Source organism: Pinus tabuliformis, chromosome 2_2, assembly GCF_031772625.1.
Source record: "Pinus tabuliformis cultivar Carrire ecotype Pingquan chromosome 2_2, CPIR1, whole genome shotgun sequence".
NCBI classification, from domain to species: Eukaryota; Viridiplantae; Streptophyta; class Pinopsida; order Pinales; family Pinaceae; genus Pinus; species Pinus tabuliformis.
Genome location: NC_142300.1, coordinates 20,438,034 through 20,463,931, shown reverse-complemented (window position 1 = coordinate 20,463,931; position 25,898 = coordinate 20,438,034). Strand labels below are relative to the sequence as shown.

At 36.2% G+C, this 25,898-nt stretch overlaps 1 pseudogene; it reads right to left on the bottom strand.

The window, feature by feature from the left end:
• Positions 1-24,108: 24,108 nt before the first annotated feature.
• Positions 24,109-25,597, bottom strand: LOC149191331 (non-specific phospholipase C2 pseudogene; annotated as a pseudogene).
• Between the last annotated feature and the right edge of the window lie 301 nt (positions 25,598-25,898).

Below are 25,898 nucleotides of genomic sequence, written 5' to 3'. Positions count from 1 at the left end.
GTTTGGAAGGCCATCAACCTCCTCCAAGCCACCCAGCAAGGATCAGGAATGGGGCGGTTCCTAAAGAGACGTGAATTGAAAAAAAAATACACCACCTTTGAGAGACGTAGTACAAAACCAAGGTCGGGCCGACGTGGGTGTGCATCGCGATAACCCTGAGTTTAGTTTAAGTTGATTGCTGATTTCTCAAATTTTTGGGAATCAGACAGACATGGGTGCGGTCAATTTTTTGACCGAGTCTATATCCGTCTTATTCTGAATATTGACCGAGTCTATATCCGTCTTATTCTGAATATTCGAGGAATCAACCATTGACATAAAGATGGCCCTGCGATAAGCAAGAAGGCATGCATATCTTGAGAAACATAAGACATGCATATCTTGAGAAACATAATTACTGTGAATGTAGCTTTGCAAAGATCAGGGAGATACCTAAATGAGGGAGCGTGCATGTTATGACGCCATGCTCAGCTGTGGAAATAAGCATCTCACCCAAATAATGATCATAGGAAATCATAATACTAGAAGAGAAGGATGAGATCATAGTGCAATGAGGGCAGTAGGAGAGAATGGTGTATGATAGTCGGGAGTACATAAAAGCTTACCTCAATCGAGCACTTAAACCAAGACATCCAAACTGTCCTTGGAGCATGGGGCAGACCAGGTGGCCAATCCTTCTGGAGATCATAATCATTGTTGTGACAGGTGTCCGAATCATTCATTCATCATGGGGGAGAAGTCTTGTTGTGCAAAGGAGAGACACATTTTTGAGTTGATTGATGAGTGATAGGGACCGTTCTACATTCAGTGAGGTGCCTTCTGTATCCAATGCATGATTGGCTAAGTAATCAACTAATTTGTTACTCGTTTGATGAACTTGGGAGAGTAGGAGAGCTTGAATGGACATGAGCAGTGAGGCAAGTTTGGAGATGTGGGACTCGGTGTGGAAACTGCTTGAAATTTTGGAGAGAGGTGAGCCACATTGAAGTTTATTTAGAATAGAGATAATAATCAATTAATCCCATTTAATGAGTAGTTAATGGTAGTTATGGCTTAATTCAATGGCCAAGCTCCTTTCCAAACCCCACAACTCAGCTTCATTATTGATGGTGAATCCAATTTTTCTGGCGAAAATGTTGAGAATTTGACTAGAATTATCTATGAAGGCTCCTCCAAAGCTAGTAGGTCTTAGGAAGCCCCATCAAAGTTAAGCTTTATAAAGAATTGGGGAGACAAAGAAGAGGGACTAACATACGGGGAAGAGAGAGATAAATTAGAGGAAAGGGAGAAGCTAGAGTTGGTACCAAGAAGGCGTAAGATGTTCTGCTCAATGGGAGGGCAAATCCCAATCTCGAGGGGACCAATGCATATATTTAATAGTCTCTTTGAGTTGTGAAAGGATGAGGCTCCATACTGCATCTAGGGTAGATGTGGTGCTGTTGAAGATACATCTATTCCTTTCTTTTCAGATATTCCAAGTGATGAATACCAACATCAGGAGCTAGGCTTGATTGAGTATAGGCCTGTGAATAGGGGGTCAAGCCAATTCTCCAGAGAGGGAATGATAGGAGGCACTAAGTTGGATCTGCCAAAGGAAGCAGTCATTCATTCACAGAGAAGGTGAGAGAAGTCATTCATTCACAGAGAAGGTGAGAGAATGAACAAGAAAGGAATAAATGGATGTGGTCCTCCAATTGAGCTGAACACACAATACAAATAGAGGAACCCAAGAATCCATGCTTTTGCAACTTATCCCAAATGAGGGTTTTATTTCTAAGAAGTAGCCAGAGGAAAAGGGTGATTTTTGGCCAATGATTAAGCTTCCAGAAGTGTTTCTAAGTTTGATTTAGGTCAATGAGCTGAGTATGCTATAAAATTATGCAAGTGTTTCTCAGTTTGATTTAGGTCAATGAGCTGAGTATGCTATAAAATTATGCAAGCTTCCTTGAGATGAAAATTCCCTAATGAACCATATCCCCATTGTAAGACATCATCATATCACTTCACAACTATATTGCGAGTGTCGAGGATGGGTTTTAAAATTAGCTACTCCTCTGCATGAGTGTTTGCATGTGCCAATGATTGAAGTGTCCATGGGCACCGTGGTGAATCAATAGAAGGGTTGTCCCAATACTCAGTCACCAGAGTTAAAGAGGAACTAAATAATTATATAAAACATAGTGACTAGAGTTAAGAGGAACTAAATAATTATATAAAACATTTAAATAATATAGCTTCATAAAATTAAATTCTTCTCAACTCAAATTAGATTAGTATTTAAAATAAATATATACTAGTAATAAATATATGGTGATTTTATTACACCTCTTTTCAAAATAAATATGTTAAATTAATTTCTAAACATTTATTTTATTACAATTCCTTTAAACTGAATTTATCAGGATTGCAGATTACAAGAAGAATCGGCCAAACCTTGCTGTTGTAAGTTGGATTCTGAGATATTCTCTGAACCTGCAAAAGACATAAAGGATGACCGCTCCTTCAGATGCAAATAACACCATCACCAGATGGTCGCTCGTCCAGATGCAGTAAAACACATCACCATCACACAGAGGATTTATTTTTTTCCTCCGCGATTGATGTTTACCATTCAAGGTAGAAGATATGTCAATAACTTCCGAGAAAAAAATTTCTTTGATAGCGAAAGACCAACCTCCTCCTTCCGAGCGTTGTTATGCAAATCTGACATTGATGCTCTTTTGACAAAACCAAAAACACAATGACCCACAATATACATATGACCAATTACTGCCGCGCTTGGCAATGGCAGTCCATCCATCAAGTTCCTTCCGACAGAATACACGAAATATTGACACAAACTTCCGTGAAAGCCTCCACGATAATCCCATGGTGCTCTGGAGAATTCAAGGACAGGAAGCATTCCAGAAGCCCTCTCAATTCGGAGGGCTGATAGATATTCTTTTCAAGAATCATCTGAGCCATGGAACACTTGAAATCAGAGTATGGATCTTCTGACCTTTTCACCTCTGCAAAGCTTTGGCGAGCTTTACCCTCCAACATCATGATTGCATGCACATTCTTCGCATTTTTGCGCCCACCAATTACAATTTCCTAAACCATTCTCAGTCTCATTTTCAGCGCTCTCCCTGCTGCGAGCTGCTGAATGAATATTATAATTCTTATTATCCAGTGCACTACAGGTCCCTGGTTCGAAACCCGCGGAACGCTGGAATTTTTACCATTTGAAATTGGTTTAGGCACAGGCGAATTAGCTGCAGCGTTAGAAAAACGAGAATTCATGGGGAAAGAACCAGACGAAGGCACTGAATTATTATTACCATGATCCGCAGTGCCCTCGCCCTTGGTATTTTCATTTTTCCAGGCACGGCTTATATTAATCCGGACTGATTTTTCTCCTTCTTTTGTGCGGAGCCGTTGCGGATTGCTGGATGATCTTCGGCATCTGCAGCCGACGTCCGACACAACCACGGCCTCTCTGGTGGCTCGCGATCTCCCCTGTAGTTGATTCTTTGATGGATAAGCAATATCGAAGCTTTTGTTATTCAAAGGTGAAAGGCAGAACTTAGCGGCTGTTGCAGACTCTTCATTTGATTTTTCATGCACCTCTTCGACATCAATTTTGCTTTTGCCGGGCGTGTCCGTGGGCAGGCGGAGCCACTGGTGGGAGCGGAGGTTCAGCTTCAATCGACCCATTCCCAATTTCTGTGTTATGGGGTCATTCAGTTATCTGTGGTGGACTGCGAAACATTATTAATACCAGACAGACGTGCCGGCCGACTGTGGAGAAGACGTCGTCTCTGGTAATTGATGGAATTGAGTCGTGCGAAGGAAATCGAGATTACTGACTCTTTCGCCCCCTCATAGGAATCGTGTGTTTTTCCAATGGTTTTTTTCTTTCTTTTTTTTCCCTAATTCTTCCATACAGGGATTTTTTATTTTTAATTCCTTTGGGGAATTTTTATTTTTTATCTTTTAATTCCTTCATGATAGACATCAATCCTGGCCGAGCAATTTCCATTTCTGTAGTTTTCTCGATAAAGAAACTTATATTGCACTGGGATTGTGTCGTGTTAAGTCTATATCATATTTCATAACATTTAATTTCATTATTATAATTTTAATGTTAGACAATATGGTTATTTTTTATTTAAATGTTTATTAAAAAATATTATTTTAAAAATAATGGAATTTATTTTTAATTAAAATTTTATGTTTTTTACCCAAAAAAATTGAGTTAACCACTCAAAATTAGCAAAGGGAAATTTTACTTCCATATAAAATACTATGTGATTATTTTAAATAATATGGTTTTTTTAAATAGCATCATTTGTGGTTAGCAGTTTTGCTCACTACCAATTAAAATGGAATTACAATAATCTTTTACCATTTTCAAAAGAAAATTTACACACTTAAATGAACAAGAATTCTATACATATAAAAAACAAAAATTTTAAATGCTATGTTTTTTCTTAAATAATAAAGATGAGCCAATGAACATTTGTGGATAACAATCAATATTCAATTTATTATGCTCACTACCAATTTAGTTACTTACAATAGACTTCACTAATAAAACTTACACACTTAAATGTACAAAAAAAAAATTATTATGCTCACTACCAATTTAGTTACTTACAATAGACTTCACCAATAAAACTTACACACTTAAATGTACAAAAAAAAATTATACATACAAAGGATACCCAACCGTGAATAAATGATGTTGAAATCCATATATATATATATATATATATATATAAGGTTTTGGGTATTTCTAGAATGTCCCAAAACATGTGAGACATAATCTATGAATATTATTTTTTGAAAATGAATTTTTGGTATCCTTTATGTAATGCTAGGAGTATGAGAGGGTCCTTATTAACCTTGATGGACAAAATATAGCTTGTTTTGCATGGGTGATGAGCATGGTTTCAAAAATAATGTAGATGTTTTGACACCCTTGTAAGACTTTACTCTTCTCAACTCTTAAATTCATGAGGCAATGTCTATTTTAGGTAACTCTATCCATGTCATCATTGCATGGAAATGAATAAATGCAATCTCCTGTCCCTCCTCTCACATATTATACAAAGAACATGATTGCTTATCAATATATTCGAATAAAGTATCTTTCTTTAATGTTCTTTATGGCAACAATTTCATTGTAAATGCAATCATCAACTAGGGCTTCATGATAAACAAATGTCAACTCATTGCCAATGAAAATGACATGGTCCATCTTTACATTTATCCTCATCCATGACCTCTCTTGGATGGGTGACACTTGAAAGGTTTCAAATGGAGGGATTCTTCCTACCAAGTCACTTGATTTAAAAGAGGAGAGGAGAGCTTTATTACCCATCACCTTGCCAACACAACCATCCTTTTACATGGATAAGTTTGAAGGGAGAGCCAATGTTGTCTTCCTCTAGCCCCTTATTTTTTTTGCCCTTTGCACTCTCCTTCTCATCATTTGTCTCCTCCACCTCTAAGTGATATTTTTGCCTCTTGTAACTTTGGTTCAAAAAAGTTGTTGCAATGCTTCCTCCTTGTCTACGCACACATTGCCATTTCTATGATTCACACTTGTTAACGCTATTGTTTGTCAAAGGACATCTAATGTCTTGAACCCCACATAAAGAAATGCAAAGGAAAATGTGAAGACATCAACGACACTACCTCACATGTTGAATGCCTAGTTATTAGTTGTAGAGCAATGTTAGATGCATATAAAGTTAGAAGAGGTGAACATGTTTTATTGATGGATGAAGACAAGTAAAATCAACTTCCACATCTTTAATCTTAATAGAAATCGCCTACCTTAACCTTTCTCACCTCCACCTCCAACATTTGATCACTACGCATATTACAACATTCCAAACAATATTTCAAGACCACATACTTAAAACAAGTGAAATAGTTGCAAAGAATCTAGTCCTTGCCTTTATTTCATGATTTCTAATTTTCTTTGGAAACTTGACATGGGGAAACAAAACTATGTTACAATTTGTTCAACCAATCATAGGATTTGAACTTTTGATAGTAAGCAAATGCAAAAATAACATTACACAAACAAACACGACATAATACGATGAACTACCTAGAAATTTTTATATGGACTTCATGCACCTAAAAACGTGGAAAAAGAAACATAGCATATGGATGAAAATCATGGAGTACTAAGTATAATTTATAAGGTGTAAAAAACCGTAAAACATTGATAAATATTATACCATGAAACCTTTGTAATCACAATAGGTACCATGCAAGTAGTTAATAACATTGAGTAGGAAAGTGTGCGAGAAAGGACAACTATGAGAAAGAAATTGTGCCGAGTAGTATGTGTGCAAAATAAGTTAGCGTGTGATGGAGGTGTGTATAAGAACTGTGTGGAGATAGGAATGATTACGGATGTGTGGAAGTGGGGATGTGTGTGAAAGGTGAAGTGTTGTGTGAGAGAAGGATGTGTTGAGGTAACACATGTTGCAAAGTTAAAAACGATGTGAAATCAAGGCAGGTGAAGCTAAAGCCTATGTGGAAGTAAACTACTTCTAGAAGTAAAACATGTGTGAAGGTAAAAGGGTAAGTATCATTTGCATCCTTCGACAATATTGCAAAAGCATGAAGAAGCCAAAATATGTTATGTTGTACTTCAATGCATGCAAGACAAACATAGAGGTGAAAGTAGTAAATTCACTTTAAATTCACATTAATTATTTAATTATAAGAATTTACTATATTTGATATATTCCACTCATAAAATTTCCAATGATATTTATATAAAAATTAAGTGTAAAGTCACTAATGATAGTCTCCCTCCTTTGGTAATGTCTATAGGTCTATATTATAAGTCTCCCCACTTGAAAAACCTTACTAACATGTGTGGAGTTAAAGACTACGAAAAAAGGCTTGTGTGAAGCTAAATTTGTGCGGAAGTAACACATGTGCATATGTAAAGCATGTGCGAAAGGAAAAGAATAAGTTCCACAACTCCACACAAGGTGGGACCAAAAGGGAAATATTTAATTTAGAATCATGTTGGCAGAGAGATGGAGCTATTTAGACTTGGGTATAAATGTTAAATAATAAAGTTGTGGTAAATAAATTAAGAAGAGGTAATAAATGACCAATTTATCTTCTTTGGAATTTGACTTGATTATTTAAAGCGGATATGAACTAATAAAATAAAGTAATTACAGAAATAAAGTAGGGAATTAAGAAAACTATATATTACAAGCTATGTAGATCCTACAATTTATACAAGGAGCCCATCTTTCCCCAACTCTTCAACCATTATGCATAAATACATTTAATAGGGAACAACAAAGTCTAGGCCATTTTTTATACATTAATATAAGAAGACACAAGAACTAACAGAGCCATAGTAGCAAGAACTCAATCCACATTTTAAATCAATACTATACATAGAACACACATCTGAGACCCAAAAATCTTGTCGAAACTTTATATTCATATTAATCAACAAGAAAGAATTAGATATAACATACAAGTTAAGAAAAACTCTTGGAAAACTCATGCTCAATTAATACTTCTGGCCAATGCCATAGGATTCAAACCCATACAAGATTTCACAAAAATCATTATCTTAGAATTTTTCACATCATTCCTCAGCAAACTAAAAATATTTAAAATAGAACAAATTATAATCGAACAAAGCAATTAGATAACAAAACAACAAACCAGGATTTCCACCAAAGCTCTAGAACTAGAGTTGAATACAGACTTTGAAAGCCCTGATTTATAATGATAAACCTTTTTATCTCAAAGGTTACTTAGATCCGAGACTGAGAATATTTTGTCAACTTAGCCTAATAGCTCACTCACTAAACATTAGTAGTAGTACGTGTGTAGAATATGTGTTGTGTGGGGTCGAGGAGTTTGTAAAAAGTGTATGTAAGTAAACCATGTGTAGAGGTAAAGCATGAAGCATGAAGAATATTGCAGAAGCATGAAGAAGTCAGAGTATTTTATGTTTTACTTTGATGCATGCAAGACAAACATAAAGGCGAAAGTAGTAAATTAAATTTAAATTCACATTAATTAATTAAATGGAAGAATTGATTACATTTGATATATTCCACTCATAAATATTTCCAATGGTATTTATATAAAAATTAAGTGTAAAGTAACTAAAGACAGACTACCTCATTTGGTAATGTCTATAGGCCTGTGTTATAAGTCTCCCCACTTGAAAAACGTACTAACATGTGTGTTAGAAATTAATTAACGAAGCAATGAAATGCATAAAATATTGCGGAGTCACAAATACAGAAACACATAAAACAAGAAAGACACAGATATACATGGTTCACCCAATTTTGGTTACGTCCACATAGAAACAGTTACTCCTTCCTTTTATATTATCCAACAAAATGAAGAGATACAACCTACAACAGATATGCTGTAATTTCCTCTTCACTCCCACACAACCTTGATCCAAATAGAAAATGGCATCAACCCATGGTATTCATCCATCCATGTTGTTCATCCACCCATGGAATTTACCCATGGCATTGTAAGTGGCATCCACCCATGGTATTTATCCATCCATGGTATTGTAAGTGACATCCACCCATGGTATTCATTCACCATGGTATTTTCCCATGGTATTGTGACATCCACCCGTGGTATTCATTCACCCATGGAATTGACCCGTGGTATTGTTACTTAAAAGAATGTGACTTGTTACTTATAGTATTTTTCAGTTACAATACCACGAGTCAATTCCATTTGTGAATGAATACCATGGGTGGATGTCACAATACCGTGGGAAAATACCATGGGTGAATGAATACCATGGGTGGATGTCACTTACGATACCATGGGTGGATGCCACTTACAATACCATGGGTAAATTCCATGGGTGGATGAATACCATGGGTTCATGCCATTTTCTATTCGCATCAAACCTACTCTCTCTCTGTCATGCTCAAAATAATAATACATAGTCGTAATACAATTCCCTCATATAAACCAAGGGTTTCCTTCTAGGGAAAAAACCCTAAATCAACATAACCTCTATCATTAGATCATCTGCCTAATGAACGGCCCAGATTGACTACAAAATTACAATATTTTACAAGGCAATTTTTCATCTATGTTTGGCTTCAGGGGTATTGCCCCAAACCACCGGCGAGGGTCCGCTAACCCCAGGACCCCCCAGCCAAGGGGGATGGTCCCCCCCATATCCCCATGCGTAGAAGGGTGTATAATCTACCTGGAATATACATTCGTCTGAAAACTAGACCTCTAAATCAAGAAGATAATCAGGCTCCACACCCAACAATCTCCCACTTAGATACTAATTATAACAACTCCACCATTGCTTCATTTATTGGACAATGGTTCCACTTTGGATCTGGTTGTTTCTCATCTTCACCATCATACTTGAAGACCAATTGAAACTGAACATAATCTCAATTTCTCCCTAGTTGCAACTTTTGTTAACATATCTGTAGGATTCTGGCTAATGTGTATCTTTTCTAGCTTCAATTGTCCATCTTCCAACACTGACCATATGAAATGGTACTTGAGTTGTATATTCTTAGTATTCGAATGAAAAGCTGAGTTATTTGCAAGATGAAGGGCACTCTGGCTATCACTGTATAACCTTCCCATCTCCTGCTTCGTGCCCAGTTCATCCATAAACCTTTGTAACCAAATCATTTCTTTACTAGCCTCTGTAGTAGCAACATACTCTGCTTCCGTTATTGAAAGTGCAACAATGTCTTGCAATTTTGAAACCCAACTGATAGTTATTCCACCTACAGTAAACACATACCCTATCATGCTCCTCCTATTATCTTTATCACTTGCCATATTTGCGTCAACATATCCCTATAGAGCAATGTTTGAACCACCAAAGCATAGTTCTTGATTTGTGGTACCTCTCAAATACCTGAGAATCCACTTCACTTCCATCCAATGCTCTTTTCCTGGATTGTTCATATACCTGCATACAACTCCCACTGCATGTGCAATAGCATGCCTTGTGTAGACCATTACATACATTAAGATTCCAACTGCTGATGTATATGGAACTTTTCACATATAATCCATCTCTTCCCGGGTCTTGGGACACATCTCCTTAGTTTGAAATGGATAGCCAAAGGTGTACTAACTAGTTTTGCATTCTGCATATTAAATATTTCCAACACCTTTTCTATGTACTCACTCTGAGACAATGTTAATTTGTGATTTTTCCTATCTGATCTCTAATTTTCTTTTGAGCACATGTATTCCCTGCATGTTAGACCCTGCAACAAGCATGCCATCTACATATAATAGCAATATAATATAGCTTCCATCATACTTTTCTTCTGTTATTTAAAGTGCAATAATGTTTTGCAAATTTGAAACCCAACTGACAGTTGTTGCACCTACAGTAAACACATACTCTATCATGCTCCTCCTATTATCTTTATCACCTGCCATATCTGCACCAACATATCCCTGTAGAGAAATGTTTGAACCACCAAAGCATAATGCTTGATTTGTGGTACCTCTCAAATACCTAAGAATCTACTTCATTTTCATCCAATGCTCTTTTCCTGGATTGTTCATATACCTGCATACAACTCCCACTGCATGTGCAATATCAAGCCTTGTGTAGACCATTGCATACATTAAGCTTCCAACTGCTAATGCATATGGAATTTTACACATATAATCCATCTCTTCCTGGGTCTTGGGACACATCTCCTTAGTTTGAAATGGATAACCAAAGGTGTACTAATGGGTTTTGCATTCTGCATATTAAATCTTTCCAACACCTTTTCTATGTACTCACTCTGAGACAATGTTAATTCGTGATTTTTCTTGTCTGATCTCTAATTTTCTTTTGAGCACATTTATTTCCTGCATGTTAGACCCTGCAACAAGCATGTCATCTACATATAATAGCAATATAATATATTTGTCATCATTTTTCTTTTTAAGATAAACACAATGGTCAGAGTGACATCTAATATAACTTTGTTCATACATAAACCTTTCAAATTTTAGATACCATTTCCTTGGAGCATGTTTTAAGACAGACAAGATTTCTTCAATTTTCACACTCTTCCCTTTGACCTCATACCCTTGTGGTTGTTGCATATATATTTATTCCTCCAAATCCCCAGGGAGAAAGGTTGTCTTTACATATAATTGCTCAAGATGCAAATCTTATGCTTCCACTAGACTTAAACAGTGCTGATTGAAGTCATTCTAACAACAGGAGAAAACATTTCATCTAAGTCTCTACTTTTCTTTTATGCAGACACTTTCACCACAATTCTAGCCTTATACCTTTGTTTTCCTCCATTTTCTTCCTTCAACCTGTAAACCATTTATTCTGCAATGTTGTTTTACTTGCAGGAAAATTGACTAAGTCCTAAGTCTGGTTATGCATCAAGGAGTCCATCTCTTATTCCATGTTTTTCTCCCACTTCTTCTTGGTTTCTACCTACATTGTTTCTTTATATCTTTCCGGATCACCAAAATCAGTCAACAATACATAATATAATGAAGGACAATATCGTTCAGGGGGTTTACTTATCCTAGTAGAACTTCTAACACCACTTTCAGGTGTTTGATGTGCCTTTTATTGTTGTTGTGGTGGTTGTTGTTGTTGTTGTGGCTACTGATCATTCTGATTTTTAAGCACCTTTACTTCTTTCTTTTTTTTTATCTCATCAACCACTGTGTATTATTTGTTTTCCTTTTCTTGTTTCTTTCCCTGTATCTGATCCTTATACAAGGCCTTTTCATTGAATATGACATCTTTTCTCCTAAAGATTTTTTTATTTTCATAATCATATAAGAGATAGCCAAAATTATTAACACCATATCCAATAAAGGTACATTTCTTTGATTTTTCCTCAAGCTTTGTTCTATTTTATTTATTAATGTGAACAAAGGCTTTACAACTAAAAATATTTAAAAATGATTAATTTACCTTTTTACCTATCCATGCCTCCTCTGGAATACCACCATCCAAGGAACTTGAAGGCCCTCTATTTATTAGATAAAAAACAATATCTACAACATCTTCCCAAAATTGTAATGGCAATCCTGCATGCAAACTCATGCACCTTGCATGCTCCATGATTTTCTTGTTCATCCTTTTTGACACACCATTTTCCCTTAGTGTTCTTGGAACTGTCTTCTCTCTATGAATCCCATGCTCTAAACAATAGTTATCAAACTCTTTGTTGCAATATTCACCTCCATTGTCTGATTTGAGAAACTTCAACTTCTTTCCTATCCCATTCTCAACCAAAGCTTTCAATTTCTTGAAAGTATCAAATACATCAAATTTATTCTAAATACAATAAATCCAGGTTTTTCTAGCTGCATCATCAATACAAGCAACATGATAACAAGAGACATTGAGATATGATACCAGAGTAGGTCCCTATACATATGTATGTACAAGCCCTAATTTTTATCTCTTCTTTTCCTTCCCAACTCTGATAAATTTGACTCTTTTGTTTTCCGCAAACACAATTTTCACAGAAATCCAAATCAACATGCTTCAAACCTGGCAATAAATTTCTTGAGTGAAGAATCTACATCCCTTTCTCACTCGTGTGCTCGAGCCTATGATGCCACAATGTTGTATTTTCTCTTGTGGAGGTTAATGCATTAACATAATTATAAATACCATTAAATAAATACAACATACCAACCTTTTCTCCTGATTGCCTCATTGAAATTAGATTTTTCTTCATATTTGGAACATGCATTACCTCCTTCAATATCCATTGGTTTCCATTTTGTTTCTTTATAAAAACCTTACCCATTCCAATGGTTTTACATGGTTTATCATCACCCATACGAACTTGTCCAAAATCTCCTTGAACATAGTCATGAAAATGTTTCCTATCAGGTGTGGCATGACATGAGGCCCTTGAATCTAGCCCCTAAGAACCAATAATATTCTCTAATGAAATAATCAAAGCATCTTGCAACACGTCACCTTTCACATTTGCTTCACGATTGTTCTCCTGTTGTCCATCTCTTTCTTTTCCCTTCTGATATTTTTAGTCTTTCTTCATGTGTCCTTTCTTCCCACATTCCCAGCACATTGCCCCTTATCTGAGGGTTTTTCATATAGTTTGGATAATGTCGTCATTAAACCTTTTGTTGTTGTTTCCTTTGAAATGTTGAATGCCACTAACACCACCAGACATAGTCGTATTTTTCCTAGTGTCTTTTTGTCGAGAATCTGCCATTCGAAATTCGTCATACTTGTCAGCTTCTTTGATTTTCAACTCAATGATAGGTATAGATATTTTTTATACAGATAATCTTCCATCTGCATCTTGTTGGAAATACTAAGAGGGGGGGTGAATCATTATTCTTTACAATTATTATTTTTTGCCAATTAAAATCACTCATAATTATAACACATAATGAACAATAAAAGAATAATAATTTTATTAATTAGAAATATCGAGGACTCTAATCCTCTTTTTACAATAAATCAAATGCAATAATGTTTAGGGCTCCAACCCTAGATGAAGATACATATCTCTAATCAACCAGGCTCCGGCCTGTACTTTTCCAAGCTCCAACTTGGACTTCATGAGTTTCCAGCTTCTAAGGCTTCAACCCTATCTTCCGCAAGGCTCCAACCTTGCTTTTATGAGGTTCCAACCCTATCTTCCGCAAGGCTCCAACATTTTTTTATGAGGTTCCAACCTCTAGGGCTCCAACCCTCTCTATTGGAACACACTCCAACCTGATCTTCTTGAGGAATCTTATCCTCTAGGGCTCCAACCCTCTCCAATTTGCTTCAACACTGCAATGTAGGTTGAATGGTTCTTCAAGGCTTCCAAAATATTCTACACAAGCCTTGATGATGTCTTCAAGATTTTCTTCAATTAATGCCTTCAAATATTCTCCATAGCATTGTCTTATCAATGAAAACTTTATTAGCCTCAAAATGTGTCTCCAAGACTCTTCATATCACCCAAGTAGACTTCTTCAGGATTGCCTCATGAGGGCTTTGAAAACCCTGCTTCCGGAGATAATTCTGATTTGTTCTAGATATGTTACAAGAAGGTCTTTCAAGATATGTCCTTAATAAATCTCCAACAATACTAGGGATGATATTTCTTCAATGCTTCACGGTATCATCAAAGAATTGCTTCACGTGGGTCAACAACTCACAATTCTTAAATTATCTCAATGTTCCAAGTCACCTCAAATATGATAATTTATCACTGTGACACGCTTTCATTGGCAAGTCTTCAAGATCAATTATAGAAGAGTTCTTGGTCTATTTTTGCACAAAAAAGCTTTAAGACTTCCCCAAAAAACACTCTAAGAATGCACACAAGGAACAGCTCCAAAAAGATCTTTGCTCCAAAATATGCTCCTTGAGTAGAAGACACTTCAATCAAACCCTTCACGTGAGCCTTCTTATCTTAGGTATGCATGGGAATCTTCAACGCGTCTACGATTACAAGTAAGCTTTTATAGACCCGAAAAACTGCCAAAAATAGTAAATTGTGCTACAATTAACAAAATTGAAAAACTAAAAGAGACAGTGGTGGGGGGCCCAGTGGAATAGGTGGGTGACCACCAACATCCACCTGGATCACCATTTGTCTTTTATTCATTTCCATGACTGATCCTCAATTGTCCCTACTTTTGCAAATTTGAAAGGCTCTAAAGGATGACTACATTAACTTCTGCTTGCTTTTCCTGAGCTTTAGCAAGTCTTTTCTATGCCTCAACCAACTTGTTATTATCTGCCTTACAACTTCTGATTTTTTCCTTCAAACTTCTCAGTGTATCTACTATATCAAGAGAGTACTCTTCTCCTTGCTGATCAATTGGCCTTTCCTATTCCACTAATTTCATATCAAGCCTATAAGGGGAGTCATTTGAACTGTTGTCCACTAATATTTGATGTTCTATTTCCTGCAGTCATACCATGTTAGGTAAACCAAATAGAAGACATAATCAATATCATACCTCAGTGTATCTCAGTGGAGGTTATCACATCTGCATAACTCAATCCCTATGAGTACAACACATTATCACAAGTATACCGATGCATACATGAATATAATAACCATAACCATATGCGCAGGCCAATCCAAATTAGCATGATACATAATAATATCAAGAACTTAACCACAATGACAATAATCATCATACATATGACTACAATGCATATACCAACAAGTTATCTATCATGCATGACTAGCAGATGCACTTGCATATGACTGCACTAATCAAATAACATCTATCATGGATGTATCCACAACAATAATAGAATGAAAGGCATGCATATAACTTCGAAGCATATAAAAACCATTCACCATCATACTTGCATGCCCAACACACAAACCTTTATGATTATCTACCTTTACTCTGAGATCTAGTGCTACAACCTCGCTTTTATACCAATTTGTAACACCTCCTCCCACATCTACCCACTTTTACTAGCTTGGCAAGGTAAACATGGCAATAATGTCACTATGATATGACCTGACCTCCAATTTCCAATTATGGAAGTGGGACTGACACACTGACAACTTACAGACATTCCTTTACCTACAAACCACCCAGGAGCCTGGAAACCACCCCAGGGGATCAATCCCTGAGATAGAGTTATTTTCACAAGGGTAACTCCCCAACAACATGCACAACACAAAATCAGTGCATTTATGAGGTCCCAACCGCACACATAGACTTGCTTCCATGTAGTTATGACCTAAAAACTCTAGTTTTTTGTCAATGGTTCTAAGATCTTATCCACTTATTTAGGCTAGCCTCTAGACCACTACACAAAATTGCTTGTAACGTTCAAAAAAAAAAAACAAGATGATGACAAGGGCAACCAATCAAAGCTCAAGCAATAACTTGACCCAGACATGCCTAATCCATGATATACATTTCATCAAACATATAGTAAACATAGAAGCTACATGTCATGAATGCATATCTGATCATAAGAGTTTGCACTTCATCGAGAATCACCAAGAAGGTCTAATACCCTCTCAAGATAGTTGTAATAACATTTGTTATTCCATGCATTCATCAACCATCTAGCAACTTATCAAAACATGTCAAGAGCCATAGATAGAATATATCATATAACCAACATATAAACAAAATGGAAACCATGGAAAATCAACCATAAAATCACCAACATAATCACTATAGTGCTCATAGATCACAATAGGAAAATATCTCATACTAACGTATAAAAATGTCAACCAAGTCAGGGACTTCCACGTACCACCAGACCATAGATTTAGTTGAACCAAATCTCTCTTTCATCCAATCACCCTTGTGCCACATTCCAAGCATGAATGTGGGAGCATAAGGGATAAATCAAACCCAAATCGACCAGGGCTTCCAGAAGCCAAACCACCTCAACCCTCAACCATAGTGATCTCACCTATACGATCCAAAAATCACTAACATCAACCACATCGGTCTCTACCCAAGTTGTCCAAGGTTCCAAGAACTAGTAACTCAACCCATAGCTAAATGAGGGCTCCAGAGTGTTTGTTCCAACTTGTGACTCCAATGACTAGTAACTCAAACCCCAAGGCTCTAGAGAATTTGTCCTAACCTGCAGGCTCCAGGAACTAGTATCTCAGCCCAAGTTGTTCTAGGGCTCCAAAGTGTTTGTTCCAATCCACAACCATAGGGAACCTAAGAACCAATTAGAAAAACAAGTGGAAAACCCACAACACCATAGCTATCCAGGAAATGACAAGGCAAGGCTGAAACCACTTTCAATCTAGGAAAATCTCCATGCCAATGACAACACATAACTGAGGAAGCACATGCATATACCATGCATCCAAAAATCAACAAGGAGATCACACATGCAACTTGTTACCTGCAAAGTAAGCATGTTGTAGTTGTTGATCCAACTGTCTCCTTGCACTTCCTTGCTTTCCCTTTCTTGCTTCTCCATTTTCAAGTGAATGCTAGAGTGCTCCAAGCATGCTCCAATAATGCTCTAATTGTGCAAGAGTGTAAGAGAGCCAAATGCTAAACTGACAAAAGTTGTGCAAAAGCCATGAGTTGATTCTTTGACACCTTTTTATCATTGATATCTCCTTTTTCTTCATTTTCCTTTAATTTCCCTTGCATGCAAATATTTGTCTCTTCATCTTTTTTTCTCCTATTTTCCTTTATTTTCATAATTAAATGCCATTTATTGTCTCTTTGTCTTTGCCAATGCCTTTTCCAATTTTCATAGCCATTAATAAGTTGCAAGTGATGCCCATTATGATGTTTTAATCACTATTCAGCTTGGAATACATATCCCATGACCTTGGTCTTATTTTTATTTACATGAAAGATCAACCAAGGGATGTTACAATTATACATTGATATATCTAAATAAAACTAATTAAAAATTAAAAATATTTATTTATTAAATTCATTTAATTAACATTAAAAAATTTTAAATTCCATCTTTTCTATTGACAATATTTTTTTTCAATCACTATACATCCCAACAAAATGTAAGATGTTATACTCTTCTTATTATAATTGAACTCATCACGAACATGAAATAACACGTAATCACTAATTTAAAATCACTTTCTTGTTGGTAAATTCAATTTTCCAACACAATGGTTGTAGGTAATGTCCATGCCTTGAATGGATAGAATAAGGAAATTCTTAACTAGGGAAATATAGATAGTATGGAAGTAGAAATTTATTTTGTAATGCATTTATACAACATTTAAACCAAGAATTAACGCACAAGTCATAAGAAAGGACAAGAGTTAGTGCATTATTAATTCAACTTTGAATCCATTGAATGAAGGAATGAGGGAAAGTCTTGTAGGTGTTTAGCAACTCAAAAGTCAAACACTTTTAGTGATTGAACTATGGGGATTAGTTCATAAGGTTCACACAACCTAGAACGACTTGTTGATTATTAACATGGAATAACATCTAGTACCAATGGTGCTTCTTTACTAATGTTTCTAGTGACCTAGTAACACAACACTTAATTATTCTCTCCATGCCACCAATCAAGCAATTGGAGGATTGAGCTATGGGTTTCTTCCATCTATTCCATTGAATAAAAATAGGTGATGACATATGTTTTAAATTATAGGAACATAACACTTAGTCTTAGTAATTTGTTGACCACATAGATTTTCAATGCACCATAAACATAGAGCATTTTTATCCATGTAAAGCCCAAATGGAAAAACCAGATTTTATGGAGATTTTATTATGTAGGAATTGATTAGAAAAGGGTGGGTTGTACACAGATTGGGTGTAATATTACTCACTGGTAGGAAATTTGCAGATGACTATGGCTTAACAAAAATCCTGTCTCATTATGGGACCAAGTCAATGTCTTATTCTATTATGATCATCAAGCATACTGCTTCCTTGAGCTCTCATCTCTATTATTTTCTTTCTTCATTTTCTCCTCTTTGTTAAATGCCCCACTTCTTCATCACAACCTTCATTTTTAAGGGGCTACATTGGAAGGTCAACCATCACAATGGTTCAATCCAACTTCTAAGTAAATTTTTGGGCATTTCCTCACTTTGCTGAAAAAAAATAATAATAATTAAAAGCGTATTATAAAATTTGCAAAGAAATGGTGTTGAGGATTCAATTCAGGACTTGCCTCCATTCCTTCATTCCTCCCACATGCATACCCATGATACCGAAAACTTTAACATTGTTAAATATCCTTTACAAATACATCTCTTCTCCCTTTGTGATCTTTCAAAATATTTTTGTAAAATTCCCGCTAAATTATTGCAACTTTTACTTCTTTTACTTTGGAATCCATTCTAATTGAACTTCATATTTATAGGATTTCATGTTTATGTTTTCACATTAAAGAGAATTTAATTTAGTATTTGCATTCATAATTTCTACGTTTAATGAAATAGCTATTGAAATATAAAGCAAGGAATTTCAATACAGTAAGAATGATGATATGAGGTGGACCAATGTTTGTAGTAGTCGGTACCTTGTAGTAAAGTATTCAAGGCTAAAAAAATGTTTGTGGCACCATATAAGGTTAAATAGCCTACAGTTCAAAAATCCCCATAAATGAATATGAGTAGTTTGATATTTTATTCTCACACACAAATTTTATTTGTTGCTTGATAATAATATACATTTTTATTAATTAATTAATTAATTATTATTATTTTAATAATAGTTCAAAATAGCAAGGCGTATTCCTTATAGCCATACAATATTGGTTTTACATTTTTATTAAAAATATAAATATTGAAATTCACATCAAAATATGTGAAAAAAAAAATTGAAACAAAATATCATTCATACTTTATCTTGGAAAACCTTAAAATACAAAAAGTGTAAACAATTTTCCATATAACTAATTAAAATAAAATTTATCAAACATATAAAACCAATAAAACTGGTCAACCATATAAAGCAAATTTCAAATATATTAATCTTGAAACATTAATCAGCATTAATCAGCATAATAAATCTAAACTTGAAATATAATCCCAAACCTTTTTTATAAATTAAAAATATCAATGAGCCACGATCCAAAAACAAATAGAAAATAAAATAGAACTACTAGAGAATAAAATGGAGGCAGTGGAGACTAGACTGCAGGTTATAGAAAAACAAAACCAAGATACTAACCAACCATCCCAACAAGGAGATGCTGATACTTTAGAGAGTCTTAAAATGAAAGACATGATTAAAGAACTAGAAGAAAAAGTTAATAGCCGCCTCACCTTAAATAATGTGGTAGATAAGTTAGATATCAAACCAATTAAAGATGAAATGAAAAAATTAATAGAATTAGACCACGAACGTAACAAAAGGGCCTTAAACCTTATAATATTTAGTTTAAAAGAGGAAGTAGATGAGGATACTTTAGCCTTAGCCCAGACAGAACTACATAATAGATTACAAATTGAAACAGTGTGTCTCACAGAAGCAACAAGGTTGGGGAAATTAATCGAGAATAAAGGAAGACTAATCCGCATAAAGGTGAGCTCCATTGATCATAAGCACGACATAATTAGTATAACCTCAAGTCTAAAAGGAACAGGAATATTCATAAATGAAGATCTCATTCCAGAAGATCAAACAGAATTAAGAAAGGAGGTTCAAAAGGTAAAAGAAGCTAGAAAGGAAGGAAAATGGGCAATAATCAGAAATAGAAAAGCCTTTATTCGAGATAGAAACCAAAAATATAGTAATCAATAGCAATTAAACATGCTCCGGATCCTTTCTTGGAATTGTCGGGGCTTCCCATGGAACAAAGGCCCCAAGCTAAGTTGGATTTCAAATGATGTTGATATTATTTTGCTTCTTGAAACTTGGGAGCACGAAGAATCTAAGGTCCCTAACATAGATGGCTTTATGCTATGGTCTACCTGGAACAAGCGATCCTCCCGTGGAGGCATTGGGGGAATAGCTTGTTACATTAAGAAGAACATCTCACCCCATGTTAGGATTTATAAAAATGACCCTTACAACCAATATAGTTGGATAGAGATAAAAGACATTAATAATAAAAAGTCCTACTTTAATAGGTGACTTTAGTGCTCGAACTTCAAACAACCAAGCTATTATTCTAAGCAATCATTCCAACCCTAATCCTCTTTGGTTAGACGAAGACCCTACTCTGGCTAGCAGGTACAAAAGGAGCTCTTAAGACCTCGGGGAAATTTTTTTTGGGTCGGAGCTAGTCAAGCTTTGTAGTGCTCAGGATCTCATAATTTGCAATAGTCTAAAGAAGTGGCCCAATTCCAGCAAGATGACCTGCATCCATGGACTTGGTAGTAGCGTGGTAGACTACGTTATTTCCGATCTCCCATTATACAACGAAATAATAAATTTTGACATCTTAAACGACCACGAACCTGACTCTGATCATAGGCCTTTACTTATAACTCTCAATTTTGTCATGCATAGAGTTCCCATAGAAAATAATACTTATAGCCAAAAGAAATTAATATTTGATAGAAATAAAAATGATCTCTTTCTAAATGAATTAAAAACTAATTTGCTTCCTTTATCTAGTATAGACAACATAGAAGACCTCTATCATAAATTTACTAAAACCCTCTCATATTCTATTAACAAGTTCTCAATTGAAGTTTCAAATAATAAAAGAAATATCAAAACCAATCCATGGTATGACAAAGATTGTAAAAGTGCGAGGAGAGCAATTAAGGAAGCTGTTGATGAATCTCTTAAAATGGACAAAATAAAAATATACAAAGCCCTAACTAAAAGGAAAAAGAGGTAGTACATTCGTCAAAGACAGGAGAATCTCTTACACCTCTCTAAGGTAGCTCCTAAGAAATTTTGGAGGCAGATTCTAACTAGGAAGACTAAGGATAATAATAAAATTGCTCTTCACGATTGGAATTCCTATCTTAAAAAGCTTTATGAATCTCCAAATGTCATGGATAATTTGGAAACCCTTCTCACAACGAAAGAAGTTTTCTCTTTAGAAGACATTAAGTTTGGGGTTAATCGCCTCGCTAATGGGAAAGCTAAGGACATTGAAGGTTACCAAGCGGAAATCTTAAAAATTGGAGGTCCTGTCCTCATCCCCCACATCCACAAGCTTTTCAATCAAGCAGTCAAGCAAGGGTTCCCTAAACCTTGGACTGAGAGCCTCATTATCCCTATTTTTAAAAGTGGGGATACAAATAACCCCTCTAATTATCGAACAATTATGATCAGCCCTCTCTTAGCCAAGTTATATGGTAGTATTTTGGAAAAGAAGTTAAGCGTATGGCTTGAAAGTGAAGGTAAGCGGGCTAAAGGCCAAGCAGGTTTCAGAAGGCATCACTCAACAACAGACCACCTTGTTACACTTAGGATCATTGCGGAGGAATGTCGTAATGATAAATCCAATTTATTTTGTTGCTTTGTGGACTTTAGAAAGGCTTTCGATACAGTTCCTAGATACAACCTTTGGAATAGATTAGAAGAGCTAAAGGTTCCTCTCGAGTTGAGAGCTGCCGCTATAAGGTTATACGAGAATGTAATTGCCAAGCTAAAGAGCAATGAGGGGTGGTCGAAAGATATTAAGTGTAACATCGGAGTTAAACAAGGTTGCCCCCTCTCCCCTACCCTATTTGGCATTTACATCGATAAGCTCGAAGGCTATTTAGAGGAAGCAGGATGTGATGGCACGATCTTAGCTGGGATAGTCGTCATCCTTCTTCTTTATGCTGACGATATTGTTCTTTTGGCAAGGTGCCCATCTGATCTTGATAAGCAACTCAGGCTTCTTAAGGATTTCTTCTCTACCATGGGTATGACTGTTAACACTGACAAAACAAAAGTTATGATTATCAAATCCAAGAAGGACACTTACGCTAATTTTATGTATGACAATAATAACTTGGAGGAAGTGTATTCTTACAAGTACCTAGGAATTGATATTCATCACAAGCTCAACTGGAACCATAACATTGAGAAAAGGATTAATGGTGGGTGGAAAGCTTATTTTGGTCTTGAAAATAATTGTAAAATAGCAAACCTTGTAATGTGGGATAAAAAGAAGTTCCTCTTTGAAACTTTAGTCACTCCTATTATCTTATATGGCTGTGAGGTTTGGGGTTGCAGCATCTCCAGAGAATCATGGAGAAAGATTGAGCAAATCCAGAAGCATTTTATAACTTATAACTTGAAAATTAAAAATAATACACCCTATCCTATTCTCCTTATAGAAGCAATTCTTTCCCCTATTGAGAGCCTAGCTATGCTTAGGTTTCTATTGTACAAGCACAAAACCAATAACATAGACGATTATAGACTTCCTAAGCTAGCTTTAAATTCTAGCCAAAACCACCTAAGGCTCAATCAAGGGTGGCATAAAGACACAAGGGCCTGATTAAACTATTGGGAGATCAATGAAAATGATGCATTGCAAAACATAAATAACATTAAAGATATTGTTACTTCTAAGTTCAAAGAAAAAATGTGGTGTGAGAAATATTTAGTAGCTAAAAGAAAATTAAGTTATTATAAGAAGGTCATCAACCCCACCCTAGAAGATCAAAAGTATCTCTCTATTTTAACTAGCTCAAAGAAGAAAATTAATATAGCAAAGATTAGAACGAATTCTCATGAGCTCCATAGTGAAACAGGTTGTTGGGCAGTTCCTAAAACGCCATGGATGGAAAGGATCTGCCATATATGTGAGAATAGGAACATTGAGGATGAAAACCACTTCCTCTTAGAGTGCCCCCCGTACAACCACATTAGATCTCAGTTTCACAATCTTTGTAACAATACTGATCTTCCTAGCCTTTTACAATGTCAAAATTATAGCGAGCTCGGGAGGCTTCTCTCCAAGCTTTTTGAGCATAGGAATAAAATCTTAAATCAAAATAAATAATTTGTCTTTTTAGGTCCGATAGACCATTGTTTGGTCTCAGCGGACGTTAACCATCATCATCATCATCAATAAATTTTGAGAATCTAATAGTCAACATAATGAATCCTTACAAAGCATCCAGTAATTGTTTGCTTTCTTACCTCACATACAATCTAAGCTTGAAATATATCCCCATTATAAAAGATATTAATTAGCATAATAAATCTTGAGAAGATATTAATCAACGTAGTGAATTTTTACCAAGCATCTAGTGATGGTTTAACTTCTTACATCGCATACTAACTCCACATAATTCCTATTCCTTTGATATAAAATTAATTAATAAAATTTGCTATGGCATTCCCATTCCCTTCCTTCAATGACACTATTTATGAAAATAACGTTTAACGTATAAATCTTAACCAAAATTAGGGTTAGTGGTTTTAAATTAATGTTGTTCTCAATAACGCATATCTTGAAAGAAAAGAGGGCAGGCATAACTGGCCGCAACCCACTTTAACGTGTAAAATTCATGTTCGGTGCAAAAATTCGTGTAGGATGGATGAATTTTGAAGGCATAATGCATAAAAGCAGGGAAGAGAAAAGAAAGAAATAAAATTATTTTAATTTTTACGAGGTGAAAGATAGTTTATTGGATAGATTTTTTTTTTTTTATCAAAGGCGTCTCTCTTGCTCAGGAAATCGAATTGTAGATTGAATAACTTCTTGACTGTTACAGCAATGGATGAATGCTCAAACTGAGACGATGGATATGGTCCATTAGCCCCATGTACCACTACAACAACAATTTATTTAATATAATACTCAATGTTATGGAAAATAATCGAATTATGGATGAAGGGAAGAAGATAGCGCCAAGAGAGTCGAAACCTGTTCCTTTGTCAATCCATGGCGAAATCACGATAGTGGGGACTCGAACCCCTAACCTGTCGAATTTGAAAAAGAAGGGGTCGAGGCCGATAATGTCGTCGGGGCTAGGCACGTCCTTCACAGGTGTGGGAATGTGATCGAAGAATACGTCGTGCTCGTCATAAGTTATAAGGAACAACGTCTCATTCCACTGAGGGCTGGATCTAAGCATCTCGTACACCTCCTTCATGAATTTCTGGCCCTCGGCCACATCGTGCGAAGGATGGTCATCGTTGGCGGGGAAGAGCTTGGAATCCATGTAGCGCTGCTCCACAACCACATAATTGGGCAACTTCCCATTCCTGGCATGGGCCTTGAATTGAGCCGAGTAGGAGTGGAAATCACCAATATACTTGAGTTTTTTGAGATTTCTGTAGAACAGAGTGGTTGGGATGTTCTGGTAATAAATCCCGAACGACAAACCCGACTCGACTATTGATTCAAAGATGGTTTTCTGTGGGTATCCGTTGGCCAACAGCTTGGGGATATTGCTGGTGGCTCCATGGGAAGTCGCAGAATGAACGTAGAGTCTGTTGGGTTGAGTCAAGGCCGGTACCGAAGCAAACCACCGATCGAATACTGCGAACTCACTTACGAGAGTGTTATATACGGGAACAACCTCGGGTCTGAAGCCATTCATGACAGTCTGAGACATGTTGGGACCCCCCAAGGAAGTCGCCTGCTGGGCGAATCTGTTCATGGGTGCAGGATCCGCGGAGGTGTTCTCGGAGCCAAAAATCTGGTCTCGTATGGCCTGAAACGAGTGCCCCGGATCCGGATCCACATACTCTGCCTCGTCTTTGAAGAAAAGACTCGCAGAATTGGGATCAGTGGTGGATATGGGATTCGACTCCTGGCCGGTAACCCCATCGATTTGTGGATTCAGCGGCTTCATCCACGGCCAAATTCAAAATAATGTGGGCGGGCATCGATTTGTGGATTCAGCCGCTTCATCCACGGCCAAATTCAAAATAATGTGGGCGGGAAAATTTCAAAACTTGTTGGGAAAATTCAAATCTCGGTAGTGGTTTAAATTAATTCAATTCACATGTATCATGCGCATGGGGATGATGCATCTCGCATTGGCATAAGTCATGGATCAGTTCACATGTATCATGCACATGGGGATGATGCATCTCACATTGGCATAAGTCATGGATGGATGATTTACAAAGACATCAACCCAATCCCCGGAAAGTATTTGCCGGAGAAATTATGTCCACGAATTGACAGTCAAAACTGATGTCAGAGTCCTTCTCCAAAAGCGTCCTTAGAGGGTGTATTAATGGGGCTATAGAGGTGGAAATAGGCCTTGCCGTTAGCTCTTGCCTTCCAAAATTTCAGCTATCTTTGGAACTGTGAAACATTATGAATACCCAGGCAGGCGTGTTGGCCGATTGTGGAGGAAACGTGGTTTCTGGTAATTGATCGAATGAGTCGTTGCTTCCTCTTTCACCACTCATTGGAACCGTCTGCTTTCCGAATGGATCCTATTTTTTTATTTCATTTTTTAATTCCTTGGAGATAGGGATTCTTTATTTTTTTTTATTTAATTTTTATTAATCTCTTCGTGATAGACAAATCCTGTGGCCTAGCAACTTCCATGTTTGAA